The following is a 19,560-nucleotide window of genomic DNA, read 5'->3' as shown; positions in this document are numbered from 1 at the left end:
GTTTTTTGTTTTGTTTTGTTTTTTGTTTTTTTGTTTTTTTGCTATAAAATAGATCTTTATATTATGAGGGATATCTGTAATTGGGAATGTCATGAGGGATTCTACATTAATGGATAAAGCTTTCTGTTGGACTTTGGTTAATGGTGCTGTCTAAAGTCTTGTGGACAGGAAAGACAAACCATTAGTGGAAAATGTGTTACACTCCTATAAAGCAATTATACAGTCCCTAAGGAAGAGTGTGGTGGCAGCTGCTAAGTTGGCTAGTCATACTTCTAGAGATTCAGGTGGTAAGGAGACCAGTTCAAAAAATTTTAGATACTTCATTCATTACTCATGTTGTAGCAGGTGACATAGGTTCCCTTTGACCTACAAATCTCACTGGGGCAATGTGGGTGGGGGCCCAGGTGGATGCTGTGCACACAGTGGGCCTGCATCACAATTAAGGAATGGTAAGCTTAGAAGAGAGCTGCTGGCAAAACTGCCTATCTTTCTCTTCAGAGAGAGACATTATCCTTGTTATACTTTAATGTAAAAAGATATTCTCTGGGAAAGGAAGAGACATTCTCTATCCTCTGAAAGGTAAATGAATCTGAGAATTGGGTGCAAATCTTTAGGCACAAAGAAAGATGAGAGATTCATGGAGAATTATTTCTCACCAAATATAATATTGGCTTTATTGCATTATCTTGGCCAAAGTTGCAGTAACAAAAGCTTTTACTTGCCAATCTCTACTGTGCCAACTCTTTCTTCCCTGGCCAAGGAACCAATATGGGAGTTATGATAATCATCAAATATATCTATGCCAATTATACATTTAGAGTTTGTGTCGCAAGTGGACCCACTGTGAGTTGTAACTGAACCAAATCTCCGTTAATTATCTGGTCCCCATGCATCCCCCATCTATATGAGAGGACTTGAAAATGCTTTGAATCCATAGATACCAATGTAAAGTTGGATCCTGTGTCCTTGAAATATCTGGATATGCTTCTTTCTCCAATGCATGGTTAACTAAATACGGGGTTGTAGCTATCATTGTGGAAGTAATGAGGAATATATCCCTGTGCACATTTATGATGTCCTCTGTGTTAAATTTGGTTTTCTCAGACCACTACTAGCTTAGGTCATATTTCCTAGGAAATGAATTTTGAGAGGGAAATTTGAATCAGGAGCATAACTGAACCCACAACATAGCCTTAGCCTTTAGCATCAACAACTGGAGAATTGTTGGAAGTAATCTTTAGCACAGGGAAAATGCACTAGTTTCTTATTGTTGCTATTACAAATTACCACACATTTAGTAGCTTAAAACTTGTAAGCTTAAAAAGTTTATTCTTTTACAGTTCTCAAGATGAGAAGTCCTAAAATGGGTCACAAGGGTCACATTTTTTTTTTCCTGGAGGTTCTAGGGGAGAATTGGTTTTCTTACAGTTTCTAGCTTATACAGGCAACCTATATTCCATGTCTCATGGTCTCTTTATCCATCTTCAAAGCTAGAAACATGGTATCTTCAAATTAGTACGCTGTTTCTATTATTACAATGCCGTCTGTATCTATGATCCTCCTACTGTCCTTTTATAAGGGCCCTTGTGATCAGATTGGGCCCTCTCAGATAATCCAGAGCAATGGTCCCTTCTCAAGATCCTTAACCTTATCACATCCACAAAGCTCTTTTTGTCATGTAAGGTAACATATCTGTAGGTTCTGGGGATTAGGATATAGACATCTTTGCTAGGCAATGGCGTGTCACAGTCTACCCTCTGATATCTTCAATGTACAATACATGAAAGTGTTGACAATTAATGATATTTTCTTTGACGTCCTTAATATTAGAGAAGGAATAGAATGGTCTCTGAGACACAAAGACGATTTGCTTACAAGATGAAGTAATAATGATTCTCAAAATGTGGTTTAGTGACACACAATTCTTTAAACTGGTGATACTTATTACTGATTTAGCCCTGAACCATTTATATTTAATCATTACAGCTTCTGCAAATGTTTCACGAAATATTTAGTACAGATATGGTTTTCACATGGTGGTTGTTTTCAAATTGTTTTTATTTTTGAGCTTTTACAATAATATTCTAGAATTTTTGAATTTCGTATTAATGACAAATGGCTAATTGCATTTAAATTACTTTTTCTTATTGCATTTGTGCCCTTTTCCTGTGTACAGTTAAAAAAAGCCTTACACTTTTATTTTATGGATGATAAAACATATTATGAAACATTAGAATAAACAGAATTAGTTAAATAAAAGTTATTTGGGGGTGGGTGTTTATTTTGTAAGGTTAAGCTTTTTCTACAATCCCCTAATTGTTAGTTAGCTTTTTTATTTCAAGTTTTAAGTGTTATAAGTACTAAATTTTTAAAAAGCTTAAACAATGTCCAAAGAAGTGAGAAATTCATTTTAAAGAAGTTTCCAAAATTTAAGCACTATGTTTCTTTCCTTCTTTACTTTTCTTTATTTTTATTTTTTGATAGAGAGAAGGGCAGGGAGAGAGAGAGACAGAGACAGAGACAGAGACAGAGACAGAGAGAGAATATCTTAAGTAGGCTCTGCACCCAGCACAGAGCCTGATGCGAGGCTGAAGCTCATGACCGTGAGCTCACCACCTGAGCAGAAATCAAGAGTTGGACGCTTAGCCGACTGAGCCATCCAGGCACCCCTTAAGTACTACATTTATAATCATCCTCTATTCTGCACCATCGCAGAATGAGGCAATAGATTCTCCATGTGAGATACTCCTAGAAGACCACATTGCCCTTGTGATATGTTGCAGTGATATATGCAAAATATACTGCAGGTGAGAGGCATGTGGATTAACAGATGGTCTTATATATTGATATTGATAACACCTTTGGTCTTTATCTCAAAGTCAAAGACAGCTTATAGACCCAGGAATTTGGTGAACTTCATGCATATAGTCATGTCCCTAGGTTTAATATTTGACTCTTTAATTACACAAACTAGAAATATTTGTTTCTTTTAGCATTTTGATTAAATCTGATGTTAAAGAGGTGGCCCTGATAACATTTAAAGTTGTGTTAGAAAAAAAGAAAAAAGACTTCATTTTCTATTGTGTGGCTGAGAGAATATCTAGAATTCTAGTCACTGGGAAAATAGTGAAAACACAAATCTAAACTCAAATGAATACACATACACTTGCCATATTTTTTTTTACTTTTAAAAATACTCTTTATTATAGATATATTAAAACATAAAAATAGAATGGCATGATGAGCCCTAATGTACCTATAACCTAGCTTAATAATTAAGAATACATTGCCAATCTTGTTGCATTTATCTGCCTTCCCTCACAATTTTTACTGAAGAATTGTAAAGCAAATCCCATATTCTTACTTTCAATGAGAAATACATTATTATCCTTACTTTATAAATGGGATGGTTACATATGTCACCTTCAGAACATGTAGCCTCAAAATTTTAGGAAAGAAATATAATGAAATTCAAACTCTTTTAAATACAAGGTTCAAATTTTTTAAATGATCATAGGGAACTACATTATAGAATATGCGTTATTTTGGTATTTTAAAGTTTTTGTTTTAAGAATTTTTGTTTTTATTTTAGAGAGAGAGTGCGAGCAGGGGAGAGGTGTAGAGGGAGACAGAATCTTAAGCAGGCTCCACTCTCAGTATGGAGCCCAACGCAGGGCTCGACATGGGGCTAGATCCCATGATGCTGGGATCATTACCTGAACCCAAATTGAGAGTCAGACACTTAACCTACTGGGCAATCCAGGCTCCCCTAGAATATATGTTATTTTGTGTCTGCTTAGAAATTCAGCCTAACCTTGTGTTTTAACATTTTTAGTAATTAGGTAATCAAGGCTTGTAATGATTTAAAAGTAATATAGTAAATATCCACCATATTTTTTCACATGGCCTGGTGTTTATGGCATTGTTGAATTTTAGGACCAGTTCTACTAATACTATATAAGTATTCTTTCATGGTTTGATATACTAACCTATTCAGGAATTGAATGACTTAAAAGAGACAGTTTGTGTATGGAGGTTTTTCTTGGCAACAAATTCATACAGGTGGCTATGTGGTTCTGGTAGGAGAGATAAAATTCGAAGAAGCAAATGGAAAATAAAGGCATTTCAGTGAGTCATTTTGTGAGCACATGCTACATACAAGGCATCATGCTCATTTCTGAGGAAATTTGTTGTCAAGGAGTTTATAATCTGGGATAAAAAGAGATAAGTAAATCAGGGATTAAAAGGCATAGAGTATATTCAGGTGCTACAGAGTTAATGGATAAGGTGTGCTGCTATTCAGATGGCTGGTCAGGGAAGAGTTGAAGAAGCAAGAAGGATGGATGAGGTTGCACACAGGCAGAAACAACAAGCATGTGATGAAAGATGTAGTTGATGATTTCAAAATGACTAGAATCAAGGCAGAAGAAGTGTTTCACACAGAATTTGGTCTGACAGATGTAGAATTATGCAATCTGTGCCTGATCTGAAATGTGGAGGAGGACAGTGTGTAGGCATGGGAGTGTCACTGGGAAAATTGACCAGGGGACCAAAACAAATGAAAATTTGGGCAAAATATCTGAGCGTGATACTACAAATGTCTACCATTTTAAAAATGTATATCAAATTAATTCCCAAAGAGAAAGGAAAGCCTAAGACTGCAGCTTTTTAATTCCCTTCAAGAGAAGACACCCAAAGGAGCTGTACTTTTCTAGCAACACTGGCCTATGTTCAAGTGTCAGTGGGTCTTTTCTTAACTCAAATGACAACCTTCTCTTGGCCATTGTTCTAAATCTGAATGCATTCATAGTGAATTAATCACTTAGCTAATAATCTCTTTGAAATGGAAAATGGAACATCCTTACAGTCAATATTTCAAAAATAAGAGTTGGTTGTTTTGCTTCATGAATATTAATACAATTTGAATCTTTCAACTTTGTGTCCCATGTGAGACACAATAGCATCCTTCCTTTCCCTTTGCATCCTCATATGTCAAAGGACTTTAAAAAATAAATCTCTCATTGCCATCATCAAAACTCTATGAACACCAGCAGGCAAGAAAAGAACTATAGCACATATTGTAAGCGCAGAATAATTTAGGGGATGACTTGTCTTAAAACAATTTAAAACACAAATATTAGTCACAGTCACCTACTTGTCAGTGTCTATGTTACAAAGTTCTGTTTGTCTCCTCATAAAATCATTATTTATAATTGTACCATGACTTAATGTCATGACTTAAATAAATATAATTTTGCAGGAAAAAAAGTTTGTCATTTTCTTAAAATTAATAATATTATTTTCCACGTCTTGGTAATTTGACTTGTAGAAAAACAGGCAAAGTGTGTCCTTTGGTAGTACATGAAAGATTCCTTCCTTTGCTGGCTGTAGTATACATTTTTGTCTCCACACTGAGAAACCAACAGATTTTTACAGGTTTTTTTTTTTTTTTCACTTCATGAAGTTATTTATGGAGTAGTTGTAAGCTTCTAACAAGAGTCCCATTTTTAGTGGCTCATAGGGAATCATGGGTTATTTTCCTGATGGACAAGAAAAAATCTAATGAGGAGAGCTATGACTCTAAAATTAAGGAGAATGTGGCAAAATTTTTACTTGGTTAAGCAGATATATGATCTTATAAAAGTTTCAAATTAGAAACATACAAAGCTACTAAAAAGAAGCTATATAAAATGTTTTATTTTGTAAAATTTAGTACATCCTGGAAAGTTTTTTTCTAATCATAACATTGCATTTTGCTTAATATTCTGCAAGATACCAGCACCAAAACTTGTTTTATATGAACATCTGCCACCAACATATTTAATTTCTAACATTACTATGATTAATTTCGATTATGTGTTATTTTAGTTTGTAGCTGTCATAAAATACTTTATTTTAATTCAAATGCAGAAATATATATTACTTCATAGAGAAATCATTTCAGTTATAAAACTACAAATGGTCACAACACATTTTGCACTAAAGAATTCTGGAAAGGAAATAAAGGCTTTTCATGGATATAACTGTGTTCCAAAATACATAAATGATATAAAGGATCTACAATGCAATATCCTTTCTACTTTACTTGTGGCACTTTTGCATTAATCTTCTAAATTTGTTTCCTGTGGGTTTTTAGAAAATATTTATATGAAATTTGAAATTACAGATTATTTCCTTTGAATTGCATAGTTTTGTTTTTTATAACAAGGATTTGAAATATGAGCAAGACTATCAACTTACAGACTGAAACACCCTTCAAGTTAAGATAATATTATTTCTGCTCATATGCAGTGTTGTTAAAATATTGACATGTAAAAGCAGGCTTTCAGCTGCTCAGACAGATTCTTTGGGAGACAGCAGGAGGGAGGTCATGGACTCAAGTTTAATAGTTCACCTAGGAATAATCAAGTTGATCTGTAATACAGAAGGGTATTTGGGCACTAAGATTAATTTTGTTAGATACACTCCTTTCCATAGATTCAACTTGGAAGACATCTGCTTCCTTATTTAGTGGCTTAAGAACCCAATTAGTAATTCACTGGATTCAGTGAGCATGAGATTGAAGCAAAGGAACGGAGATGATTCTGTGAAATTTTCTATCTATCTATCTACTACTATAATAGTGTCTATCTATCTACTACAATAGATCCTTTTATATTATGCCCATTCTATGAGAAAATAAGTGACTAGAGGATTCTTATCATTGGTAGGGAATATTTATTTTCCTTGACCTGTTCCAGATACCTGCTCAGAAATTATTTGATTAAACTTTTACAATGCCCTATAATTGTCAGTAAGATCAAAATTTCCTATCACTTGTCATTTCTACTGGACAGCCATTTCATAATGCCCTGTACCTTATTTTTTTTCCATTTATATTTTAGCTCAGTAACCTTCTTTCTAGGAAGGAATCATAACTCCTTTGCTAAGTTTTAAATAGTATTGTCTGCACTTTTCAAAGATCTAATGTTCACTCTGTGTTAATCTTAATATCAATATGCCCTTTAAAAAATATTGATTATAGAGATATTTTTGTCACTCAAATTGTAACTTGTATGTGGCTATTTATTTTGTTTACCCATCAGTGCTTTCTCTGAGACCAGACACATGGTCTTCATTTTTAAAATAAGAAAGAAATTGCCAACATAAAAATAAAAGCTAATTAGAGAATAATGAAATTCATGTTTCTTGATTCTAACACTTCAAGGTAATTATTAATAAACTTTAAGTTGGGGAATTTAAGAGAGACTTTCTAAAAAATTACTTGGTTACTCTTTACTAACTATTGACCTTTACATATGATAGAAATAATGTTAAGACCTAGGAATAGAATATTAAAGAAGATACAGTCCTTATCATTAATAATGAAGAGGGACACAGATTTAAAAATAGGGAAATTACATTTTAATAAAATTAGTGCATCAAGAAGTTTAAAACAGAGTGTATTGAAAGTTTGGGGGTGGGAGCAGTTGCTATCAAAAGCAGAGATAAAGGAATATTCCAAGAAGAATGCAGTAAACATGCTAATTCTAAAAGTCAATAGGAATTAGGCATAGAAGTGGGGAGAAGAATTTCAGGCACAGGAAATATCAAATGCAAAGTCCTGTGGATGGGGGCACCTGGTTGGCTCAGTCAGTTAAGAAGCCAGCTTCAGATCAGGTCATGATCTCACAGCTTGAGAGTTTGAGCCCAGCATTGGGCTCTTTGCTGTCAGCACAGAGCCCACTTTGGATCCTCTGTCCCCATATCTCCTTGCACTTCCCCCACTCATGCATGTTCTCTCTCCCTCCCTCTCTCTCTCTCTCTCTCTCTCTCTCTGTGTGTGTATGTGTGTATCTCTCTCTTAAAAAATAAACAAACATTTAAAAAAATGTTTTTAAAAAGTCCTGTGGATGATACAGTTCATGGCTTTTCCAGGAATAGAAAGATCTATGTGGATAGAATGTGGAGGGTAAAGTGGAAGGGTTGAGGGATGAAGTAGGAGAGATAAGAGTCAGACCACAAGACATTTTAAATCCTTCAAAAGTTGTCTTTATCTGTTAAGATTACAGTGAAGAACCAATCAGATTCATTGTGTTAACGCTATCACTTACAATTCAGAATATGTCAGCACAGTGGAAAAAGAATCAGAAGACAGAAAGACCATAAATGAGTCAGTCATTGGTTGTTATTTATCTTGCTACATATCAAATATTTAGCTTAACATCCTCCTTTTAATGAATGCTGTATGCACTATGAAGTATAGAGCTATACAAATTTTTAAGTTTGAGTTTTATTGGTCTCTGAAATATCTGAAAGGAATGATTGAGTTCTCAGTTGTGTGTGGGGGGGTATGAAGCTCTGGGGAGAGATCTAGGCTGGTGATATAATTGTGGAAATTCTTGGAGCTTTTAAGAGTCTGAACAAATAAATGCTGTATTTTCTGCCTAAATTTAGAACCAATTGAAGGAAAGAGTCAGATGGTGACCAAAATATCACTTTTTTTTTAAACTGGTAAAAAAAAAAAAAAAAAAGAAAGAAAGAAAGAAAGGAGGATATTGCCTAAATGTGCAGCTTACAATGGTCATTTGAATAATGAATTAAAAAAAATAGACACACATGGTCTTCATTCTTTGGTGGTATTTGAAGTTCATAGTCTCCCCCATGAACACTTGCCCTAGTAAGCTTACCACATGGATCAAATGATATTAGAATATATTTCTTCTTTGAATAAGCAGCTCCCAAAGAAAAGGAGGCAATGCAAACCCAGTGTGCATTTTTCCAAAATTATCAATCATATAAGTTATTTGTTCTCCTGTTTGGGGCAGAAAGAACCAAAAGATTGCTCAACAGAAAGTTCCTTCACATGGAGGAGGATATCAAAGGGGCAAGGTATAAAGTGTTAAGCTCATAATAGTAGAAATGAGCTTGTAAATGATAATTCAAGTCACAGAGGTGATCCACGATCGGGAGAAAATCAAGTAAGAAGAGAAGAAAACCTAAACTTGAGACGTATTGCAATGAAATGTAACATATTAATTAGTCTTTGCTAGTGAACTAGTAGAAAGCATGATATATGATAGCCTCAAATTTGTGCCTAACATTCCAATATTTCAGGTCCTTAAAGGGTTCCCAGTGTGTTTAAACCAGTGGATATGAAAATCAAATGAATATCTTCTACAATTTTATTTACCCTTTAGTTAATTATTCAATTCGACAAGTATTTATTTAGTGTTCACCATGTTCTAGACACAGATATGAGTTATTGAAGAAATAATAGATACATAAAACATATATTTCTCTCATTGAGGCACATTTTAATGGGTTAGACAAAAAACAAAAATAAAAAAATGTATAGTGTTCTAAACATTGTGATGTGATGTATAATCTGTTGTGTAACCACAAAGATGAGGAAGATTGTTAAATTATGGGAGATAAGTTTCCTTTTTTGGAAACTTTTAATTAGTAATTCACTTTTCTGTTTAAGAATCTTTTCCAATGTTCTTAAATGATAGCAGTGTTTAAGAAAAGCTACATGAATTGTGTAGTAAACTAGGACTAGTAGCAAACAACTAACCCCTCCTCTAGGAGGAAGAGGAAAAAAGGAGAAAAAAGTAAGTACATGGTGAATGGGGCCAAACAGGACCTGACATCACCCAGATCAATGATAGAGCCAATATATTTCCATTCCTTACGGGTTGATCTAGGAGCTAAGCACTCAATCTCACACTCTCTAACTCACCTGTTTTATTCTCATTACTCTCTTTGGCCAAACTCCATTAGAAGTCAGATGACTAGGGACCCCACTACTGCAGTCCAAAGAGACCAGCACCAGCAGGTAGAACAGGGTGGGTAATGGAAAGTGGCTTTGGAAGGGTCAAAATCATCTTAACCAGATGAAAGTAGCATGTATCAAACTGCTTGCCTTGACTCTACTGTGGCACTCTATCTCCTCAGGAATCAAAGTAGAGCCTATACTTTCACCCTGATTAGTCCTCTGGGGCTTACACATAGAAAATATTAAAGTACAGTTCAACCTTTAATTTTCAAGGCAAGAAGAGTATGTAAAAATATATGACTTACAGCTGATCTGTGGTGTCTCTATGATCTGTAGTTCCATTTTACTAACTCTTGGTCAAGATACGGATGCAGTATTATATTAGTGATTTATTTTGTTCTCCTTAGAGTCCTAAAACTCCCCTGGATTCATTACAACATTGCTTATAGAAGTGTGTAGATTGAGGGGCACCTGGATGGCTCGGTAAGTTGAACATCCGATTTCAGCTCAGGTCATGACTTAGTGGTTCGTGGGTTTGAGCCCTGTGTTGGGCTCTGTGCTGACAGCTCAGAGCCTGGAGCCAGTTCAGATTTTGTGTCTCCCTCTCTCTCTGTCCCTCCCCTGCTCAGCTCTGTGTCTGTGTCTCAAAAATAAATAAATGTTAAAAAAAGATATTTTTAAAAAAAGTGTGTAGGTTGAGAGTTCTCTTAGTTTAACCCGTAGCACACCAATTTTGCTATGTGACCAATGGAGTATTAAAACTAACAAACAAACACCCCGTAAGCTTTAGCCTCAGCTTCCATGATGCCAAGACATATCACATACATCTTCATGGTTTGTAATCTGGAGATGAGACAAGTCTTGAGAAAATGAGAGAACACCCTGAAAACTTTTGTCTGGATCTCTGAAACCTCTATGATGTTTGCCTAATGTTCTCTTTCTTCTGCTCTATCTTACTCATTGCCTTTATTAAAGACTGGTTTGAGTATATATTGTGTAGACACAGAAGTCTTTTCAATAATCCAACCCAAAATGGACATAATGTAATTGCTACAATAACATATATAATAAGTAACCATTAAAATATTGTTTCATTGAATAAAAAAATCGAGCTACAGACTGAATGGTATAAGGAGTAGCAACTATTCTATACAGACACTAAATGCACAAATGAAGTGAATTCAGTGAGTTCATGGGGAAATGTGTTATTTTTACATTTAAGTCATTTAAAATTCTGTTGCTTGTTCCTTTCTCTTAGTGATCTTGTGTATATTAAAGAATATATATCTATAAAAGGATCTTCGTATTGAATTTTCATAAAGGTTTTATTCATATGGTTAGCAAGATGGTGCAGTGATTTTTTTTAATTTAACAGAAACCAAATAAAGTCTTTCAATCACAAAAAATAATATGAACTATCTTTGTTACCATTTATATAGGTTAATGTCAGATGGGACCAGGACTTTGATTATTAAATATCACATAAACTTTATGCCCAAATGTTTGCTGAATCCCTTGCTAGGCTGACATATTTAGTCTAATATAGGTAATCCTTAGTTGGACTCACATGTTTTCAATGCCTCTTCTCCACCATTCATTCTTTAACCTATCTTTACAACCTGCTACATGCCAAACCATGAGCTAGATGCTAATGATACATTAAAAACAAACAGACAAAAACATATTTCCCATGCCTGTAAACTAGTAAAAGATACTGCCATTTCAACATACAATTTCAATATAAAATTTGAAATGAAAGAGAATGAAAGACACAGTATGTTTTGGACGTAAAACGAAAGGACCCTCAAATCCTTTTCTGAACCTGTGTAGCCTTCTTCAGCAATTCCCCATGGTTGGCTCTTTGTATTTTTAAATATTACTACATCTGACCTAGGCTAGCTCAGATCAAATGCACCTCTTGGCCTGCTTCTGCCTTCCTCAGCTTGGCTTTTCTGCACATTCATTCTGAGCCCTTGGACTCCCACAGGTCTTGCTGACTTTCTCCTCTTCTTGATTTAGATCTTCTTTTTAAAGGAAATGCAATGTAAATTCTTTTCTGAAGTCACTCATTAGTTCTTGCTATTGGAAAGAATGGATTTAATCTACTCATGCCTTTAGTGTGATTTTTCATTTTCAATATTATCTCTTAAAAAATAAATGCGGATACATTCCTAATAAATTTTGTTGACAAGGTTGATCTCTATACTCCTAGTTCTGGTAAGTGTGACCTGAAGGATTATTCCTTTAATTTCTGAATGGTGAGTAAAAGATCGTTTAGAAATTTGACGTAAAATGGTATATGAATCGAGGTTAAGGATAGTACTGGGATGCTGAACCAAATCACAGAATAAAAACCTAACAAATAATCATGTCAGAAATATATTCAGGAAAAGACCACCAGACAGGATGCAGTGAAAAAAAAGAATATATAAGCCTAAAACCAGGGAAAGAAATAGGAATTTGAAAGCACTACCAGACAACACAGATGGACAGCTATATGAAATCAGGAAAACCATTGGCAAGTCAGCATGAAGACAAATCTCAGCCTGTTACAACATGGATGCAACGTGAGGGCACCATGCAAAGTGAAATCAGCCAGTCACAAAAAGACAAGTACTGCATGATTCCGCTGATAGGAGCTATCTAAAATCGTCACACTCAAAGAAACAGAAAATACAATGGTGTTTACCAGAAGCTTGGGGAGAAAAGGGTGTTGGTCAGTGCATACAGAATTTCAATTTTGCAGGATAAAAAAGTCCTAGATGTTGCACAACAATGTTCATATAGTTAACACTGCAGTATGGTATACCTAAAGACGGTTAAGATGGTGAATTTTGTGTTAGATGCTTTGACCACAATAAAACAAAATAATAACATAGATAAGAGCTCTAGAAGACTACAAAGTAGCAGTAGGAGCTTAAATACCATTGATGGAACAGAGGCTAAGTTTCTTTTGTTCCTTTGGGTGATCTTTTTTTTAAGTTTATTTATTTATTACTAATCTCTACACCCAACATGGGGCTCGAAATCACAACCCTGGGATCAAGAGTCACATGCTCCTCTGACCTAGCCAACCAGCCTCCCCCTTTTGGATGACTTCTGGTGTACTTTGTGACACACAGTCAGATACTTAGATTACCTTTTCACAAGAGAGAATACAACTGTTGAAAGCATGTTCCGGAGTGGCTTGAACCTGTTAGCAACTGAATTGCATAATATTAAAGATTTAAATCATATAAAGAAAATTTGGAGACACTTCCATATCCAACGTTTTGCTTTCAAAATGAATATAGTTAATAACAACTGTCTTTGTTTTGGCCACTGTGTGTTGCAGTGCTGAAGAAATTCAGGGCAATGAGGTCTCATTTATCTTTTCTCCATAAGAAGCTGAGAAAATCTGCCCATTGTATTTCATGCTAGGATGATATCTGAATCACATGCTTAAGAATTGAATTCATCACTTTAAATATAATTTGACATTTAAAATAAAGCTGACTACAGAGAAAGCTAGGATTTACATTTCATTTTAAAAATGCTTAGTGACAGTATGTAGTCAAGACAACTATAGACTCATGAAACTAATATTCTGATAATGCCTGATCTCAAGATGTCAATAATCCCCTGATAATAATATATACATTGAATACATATCTAATTTTATCATAATGTTAAATGTAGTATGTATTACTACATTGTTGGAAGAAACATAAAGATAACTAAGGATAAGCATCTAAAGGACAAAAACTCAATTTCTCCTTAATTATATATATATATAAATATAAATATAAATATAAATATAAATATAAATATAAATATAAATATAAATATAAATATATATATATACATATATATATATATGTTGCAATTATATTTGGAGGCCCTTACATTATATACACGTGTATGCCAAATGTAAATGCCGTATATCCAAATCTTGCATTGAGTAAATTGGCATATTGACTACTTAACTTCATACCTTGAGTTTTGCTCCCATTTTGAATTCTATCTCATGTTTTGGTTACTCCAGTTGCCACCCCCCCCTTATCTTCAGCAGATATGTTCCAAGACTCACAGGGGATACCTAAAACTGAAGATAGTATAGAAATCTCTATACTGTGTTTTTCCCCATATATCCATACCTATAATAAGGTTTAATTTATAAATTAGATACAATAAGAGACTAACAACAATAACTAATGATAAAATATAGCACTTTTGACCATATGTGGTAATAAAAGTTATTTGAATTTGGTCTCTCACCCTTCTTCTTGTGATGACATAAGATGATAAAATGCCTACATGATGAGATGAAGTGAAGTGAATAATGTAAACACTGTGACATAGGGTCAGGCTACAAATGAACTTCTGAGGATTCCTCAGAAGGGGTATCATTCGCTTCCAGACTGAAGTGGACTGTGGATAACTGGAACCATGAAAAGTGAAACTACAGATAAGAGAAACTACTGTGTAGTTTGGTGGGTTTAACACATAATATGTGTCACATATCACGAGAACACAAAGAAGGGCATCCTACCTGGAGACAGCTGGCACCTGTCTTGAAAGACAGGAGCCGGTAAGTACACAGTGTGAGAGAACATTCCAGAGAGGAGATACAGCCAGCATTACACAGGGAGCGAGAGAGAACTTGATATACTCAGGAAACCGCAATATTTGGCACATAGTAAATGTTCAGTAAATATTTGCCAGTATTATTTTCTTATTTTTATTGAAATTGTTTTTATTACTGTAGTGGGAGAGGGGTACCTCGGGAGCAGAGAGATGACAGCTTCAGTTAGAATAATAGTTAAACAGCAAATAACGGACTTTAAGAATTTTGTATATTTTTGCAGATTCTGTGGAGCATCAAAAGGCAAATATTATGAAGTAGTGATTTGATCTGATTTACATTGTAGAAAGCTGTGATAGAATAGATAAAAATAGAGTAAAACTGATTATTAGGAGTTTTATTATAGCAATCTAAGGGAGAAACAATAATTCTAACAGCAATAGAGTGGATTGAGAGAAGGTATTGGCATTTTGGAAGATAAATGAAAGAGGAGGATTGACTTTTTGTGTGGGATGAAGGACAGGGAGGTAGAGCAAGGAATCATGAAAGACTTTCAATATTCAGGCTTGTGCAAGTGGGTAAGTGATTTTATTACTAACAGATGTGTATACAGCCCAAGAAATATCATGGTTAGGGAAGAAATCACATTATATTTTACTTATGTTTATTTTTAGGTGCCCAAGGGACCTTTAAGTGAAGACATCATATGTTTGGATATAAGTACAAATCTGGGAAGTCTTCAATATATAGATAGCTGTTGAAGCCATGGATGTAACCATAGCATCTATGTAGAAAATGCAAAGAGAGAAAGACTGACCTATCCTGAACACACACACACTCACACACACACACACACACATGCTGAAAAGAAGTAGTAAAAGAAACTAACAGGATAGAACATTTTCCTAAAGCTGACATAAAACATTGTGAGGAGCATTTTCAAATGTTGAAAAGACAAGGTAAGAACTAGAAAGTGTGCATTAGGCATCACAAAGAGAAGAGAATGCAGTTTCCTATACAGAGTGAGGCTGAAACCCACCTGACAATGGTTTGAAGACTCATTGTTGTGTGAAGAATGGAGTGTAAACTACTCTATGGATATTATCAAAAGGAAAATGTCTTCTCTTTCTAGTTCTATCCATTTTTCATTACCAATTGGTTATCCTCCAAGTTCAATATCATTGAAGTCTTGAGAAATGAAACTAGTAGATTTCTAAGTTGAGATGTCGTTTATAAGATAAAATTAATAAGAAATAGTGAATGAACACATTCGACCTTGACAGACGGGGTATAAGGAATCATGATTAACCAGGAAAGCAAGTATGGAAGAAAACATGTATTTTTGGTGAAAGATAATGAGGGTTTTTTTTGACATGTTAACCACATGTGTTGGTGGAAATATCTGGTTTGAAGATAGCTATAAAGTCCAGGTGTTGAAAGAGTGGTTAGTGATAGAGATTTGTGAATTCCTAGCATATCAGGCTGGTTTACACAATTTGCAACATGTGGCTTGGCTGAGGGGATACGAAAGAATAAAAACAGCCATTGGTTTATCTGAGACATTATTAACCCTAGTGTGAATTAATCAGCCTGGTAGCTACCTGGAATCCACGTGCCAAGAAATGGTACAATTTTTTAATTGGCACTAAGGCTGTCTTACATGCTCATGGAGGTCCTGTATATTGAGAGCAATTATTACTGTGGGAGGGGACGAAAGAGTATAGATTAAAATAAAATAGAGAATATGGAAAGTAGGAATAAAGCAGGACAAGGCCAGGACTTTGGAAAACAAATATTTAAGAGATGCATGGAGAAGAAATGATCCAGGCAAGAAAACTGAGAACTTTTCAGATAGGGAGAACACCAGGGTAAAATAACATCCAAAGGTCACAGGTCATCTTGGATCTCTAACTCTGATGTGATTTGACACCCATTTGGAATAGCATTTTTCATGTAACTTAATCCACGTTGAATTAACTTCCTGTTCTTTCTCCACTTTTCAAACGGTTATGCTTTCTTCAGACCAGATAGCTCTTTGCTGCCCCCTTCTGATATTTGCCTGCTACAACTCCAGCAAATTGCAAGTGATTAGAATTTAGGCCAACCCTAAAAAGTCAGATTCAGAGGGCTCCTAACTGATTTTTACCATTAGGGGACTGATTTCTACACTCCATCCTTCTAAGATATAGAATTCTGTTCATGAATCTCAGTCACCTATGGTTGTGCTAATTCTTTCTGTTTCAAGTTGTACACATTTTTAATTACTAATGGTTATCTGAAGTGTTGAGTGACATGAGCAAAGCAATGAGGATATTACATTTCCAGTGCAATCCCAAATAAGTCTAATTTCTATAAGCCTGGTATCTATGCATTCAGAGAGACCTCTGAATATCTGAGTGTCCACTGATCTGCATATACTCCAAAATTAACTTCATGTTCGTCTAATTCACAAGAGTGAGATTTTACCTTGATTTATATTCAGCAATTTAAAACCTGAATGATCTAATGTTAGTGGCCCTAAACACTTCCAAAGCAAAACTACATTGTAATTGCCTTCTTAATTACCAATCTTTGATGCTAGACCTTTAGTTATATCTGATCTCAATTGAGTCAATCTTTTTTTCTTTTTGTGAAGATTATCACTTTATTTTTCCAGGTTTGAGATATACTTGAAAAATAACATTGTGTAAGTTCATGTGTATATTGTGACAGTTTTATATACTTTTATATTGTGAAATGATTATCATAAGAAGGTTATTTAACACATCCATTAAGGTAACATCACATAGTTACCTGTGTGTGTGAGAGAGAGAGAGTGAGAATATTTAAGATCTACTGTCTTAACAAATTTCATGTATACAACACAGTATAACTATAGCCATCTTGCTGTACATTAGATCTCCAGAACTTATTCATCTTAGAACCAAAAAACTGCTCATTTCCTCCATCTACCCTTAGTCCCTGGTAACCACCAGTCTGTTGTTTCTATGAGTTCATAGAACTCATTTTTTAAAATTCCACATAGAAGTGAGATTATAGAGTATTCGTCCTTCTCTCCTGATTCTTTTCACGTAACGATACCTTCAAAGTTCAACCATGTTACAAATGGCAGAATTTCCTTCTTTTTTATGGTTAAATAATATTCTACTGGGTATATATACACATTTTCTTTATCCATTTATTCATCAAGTGACTCTTAGGTTGTTTTCATGTTTGGGCTATTGTGAATGATGCCACAATAAACAGGAATGCAGATAGCTCTTCAAGATAGTGATTTCATTTCTATCAGATATACATGCAGAAGTGGAACTGCTAGATCACATGGTAGTTTTTTTTTACATTTTGAGGTGTCTTCTTACTGTTTTCCATAGTAGCTGCCCCAATTTATATCTCTACCAACAGTGCACCTGGTTTCCCTTGTCACCGCTTACTAACTATTATCTCTTATCCTTTTTATAATAGCCATCCCAACAGGTGTAACATGGTATCTCCTTGTGGTTTTGGTTTGCATTTTCCTGATGACTCATGATGGTGAATGTCTTTTCATGTATTGTTGGCCATTTTATATCTTCTTTGGGAAAATGCCTATTTATGTTCCTTGTCTTTTTTTTACTCATATGATTCATTTTTTACTGTTGAGTTGTATAAGTTCCTTATATATTTTTTGGATATCAATCCCTTATGAGGTGGATGCTTTGCAATTCTGCTTGTATTCTGTAAGTTGCCTTTTCATTTTGTTGATTGTTTCTTTTGCTATGCAGCATTTTAGTTTAATGTAATTCCACTTGTTTATTTTTGCTTTTGTTGTTTGTGCTTTTGGTGTCCTATGCAAAAAAATCTTTGCCAAGACCAATGCCAAGGATCTTTTCCTCTGTTTTCTTTCAGGACTTTTATGGTTTAATATCTTACAGTTAAGACTAAACCCTGGGTGGCTCAGTCAGTTGAGCATCCAACTTCAGCTCAGGTCATTTTCTCACAGTTAGTGGGTTCGGACCCCACATTGGGCTTTGGGCTGACAGCATGAAGCCTGCCTTGAATTCTCTGGCTCCCTCCCTCTCTCTCTCTGCCCCTCCCCTGATCACACTCTCTCTTTCAAAAATCCATAAATATTAAAAACTAAATACTAAAAAAAGACTAAGCTCTATTTTGAGTACATTTTGTGAGTAGTGTGAGATAAGAATCTACTTTCATTCTTTTACATGTGCATACCCACTGTTTCCAGCATTATTTATTGAAGAGATTATCTTTACTCCATTGATTATTCTTGACTACTTTGTCAAAGACTAGTTGACCATATATGCATGGATTTATTTTGGGTTCTCAATTCTTTTCCACTGGTTTATGTGACTGTTTCTGTGCCACCTTCATACTGTTTTGATTAATATAGTTTTGTAATATGATTTGAAATTAAGAAGTGTGGTGCCCCCAGTTTTGTTCTTTCTAAAAATGTTTTAAACTATTTGGGGTCTTTTGGGATTCCACATGAATTTTGGGATTTTTTTTTCTATATCTGCAAAAACTGTTGTTAGAATTTTGATAGTTATTGCATTGGATCCATAAATTATTTTAGGTAGTATGAACATTTTAATAATATTAATCCTTCCAGGGGTGCCTGGGTGGCTCAGTGGGTTGCGTCTGGCTTTAACTCAGGTCATGATCTCATGGTTCATGGGTTTGAGTACCATGTCGGGCTCTGTGCTGACAGCTCAGAACTTGGAGCCTGCTACGGATTCTGTGTCTCCCTCTCTCTCTGCTCCTCCCCCGCTCATGCTCTCTCTCTCTCTCTTTCTCTCTCTCTCTCTTTCTCTCTCTCTCTCTCTCTCTGTCTCAAAACATAAATAAACACGAAAAGATTTTAAAAATATATTAATTCTTCTAATCTGTGAACATGATTACTTTCCATTTATTTGTGCTTTCTTCAATTTCTTTCATGTAATGTATTATAGTTTCCTCGTACAAATCTTTCATTCACCTCCTTGAAAAATTTACCGCACAAGCTGAAAATGCTGCACAGATTTGACACATTTACATGAGGAATGGAAGATGTAGATAACTTTGTAACCTGGAGGATTGTACAAAGTGCTCCTCTTGGCGCTCATGGTGGCCTCTTGATACAAAGGGAATGGGGTATGACACTTGCTAGGGGCTTCTATGCCATCTTTGGCAAAGAACCCAGCTGTTAACTAACTTCTAGCATATTCGTATGAGAAGAGTAGAAATAAGCATACATGCTTTGAAA

This window comes from Leopardus geoffroyi, chromosome C1, assembly GCF_018350155.1.
Source record: "Leopardus geoffroyi isolate Oge1 chromosome C1, O.geoffroyi_Oge1_pat1.0, whole genome shotgun sequence".
Taxonomy (NCBI): domain Eukaryota; kingdom Metazoa; phylum Chordata; class Mammalia; order Carnivora; family Felidae; genus Leopardus; species Leopardus geoffroyi.
Note: the sequence above shows the minus strand (reverse complement) of the source record.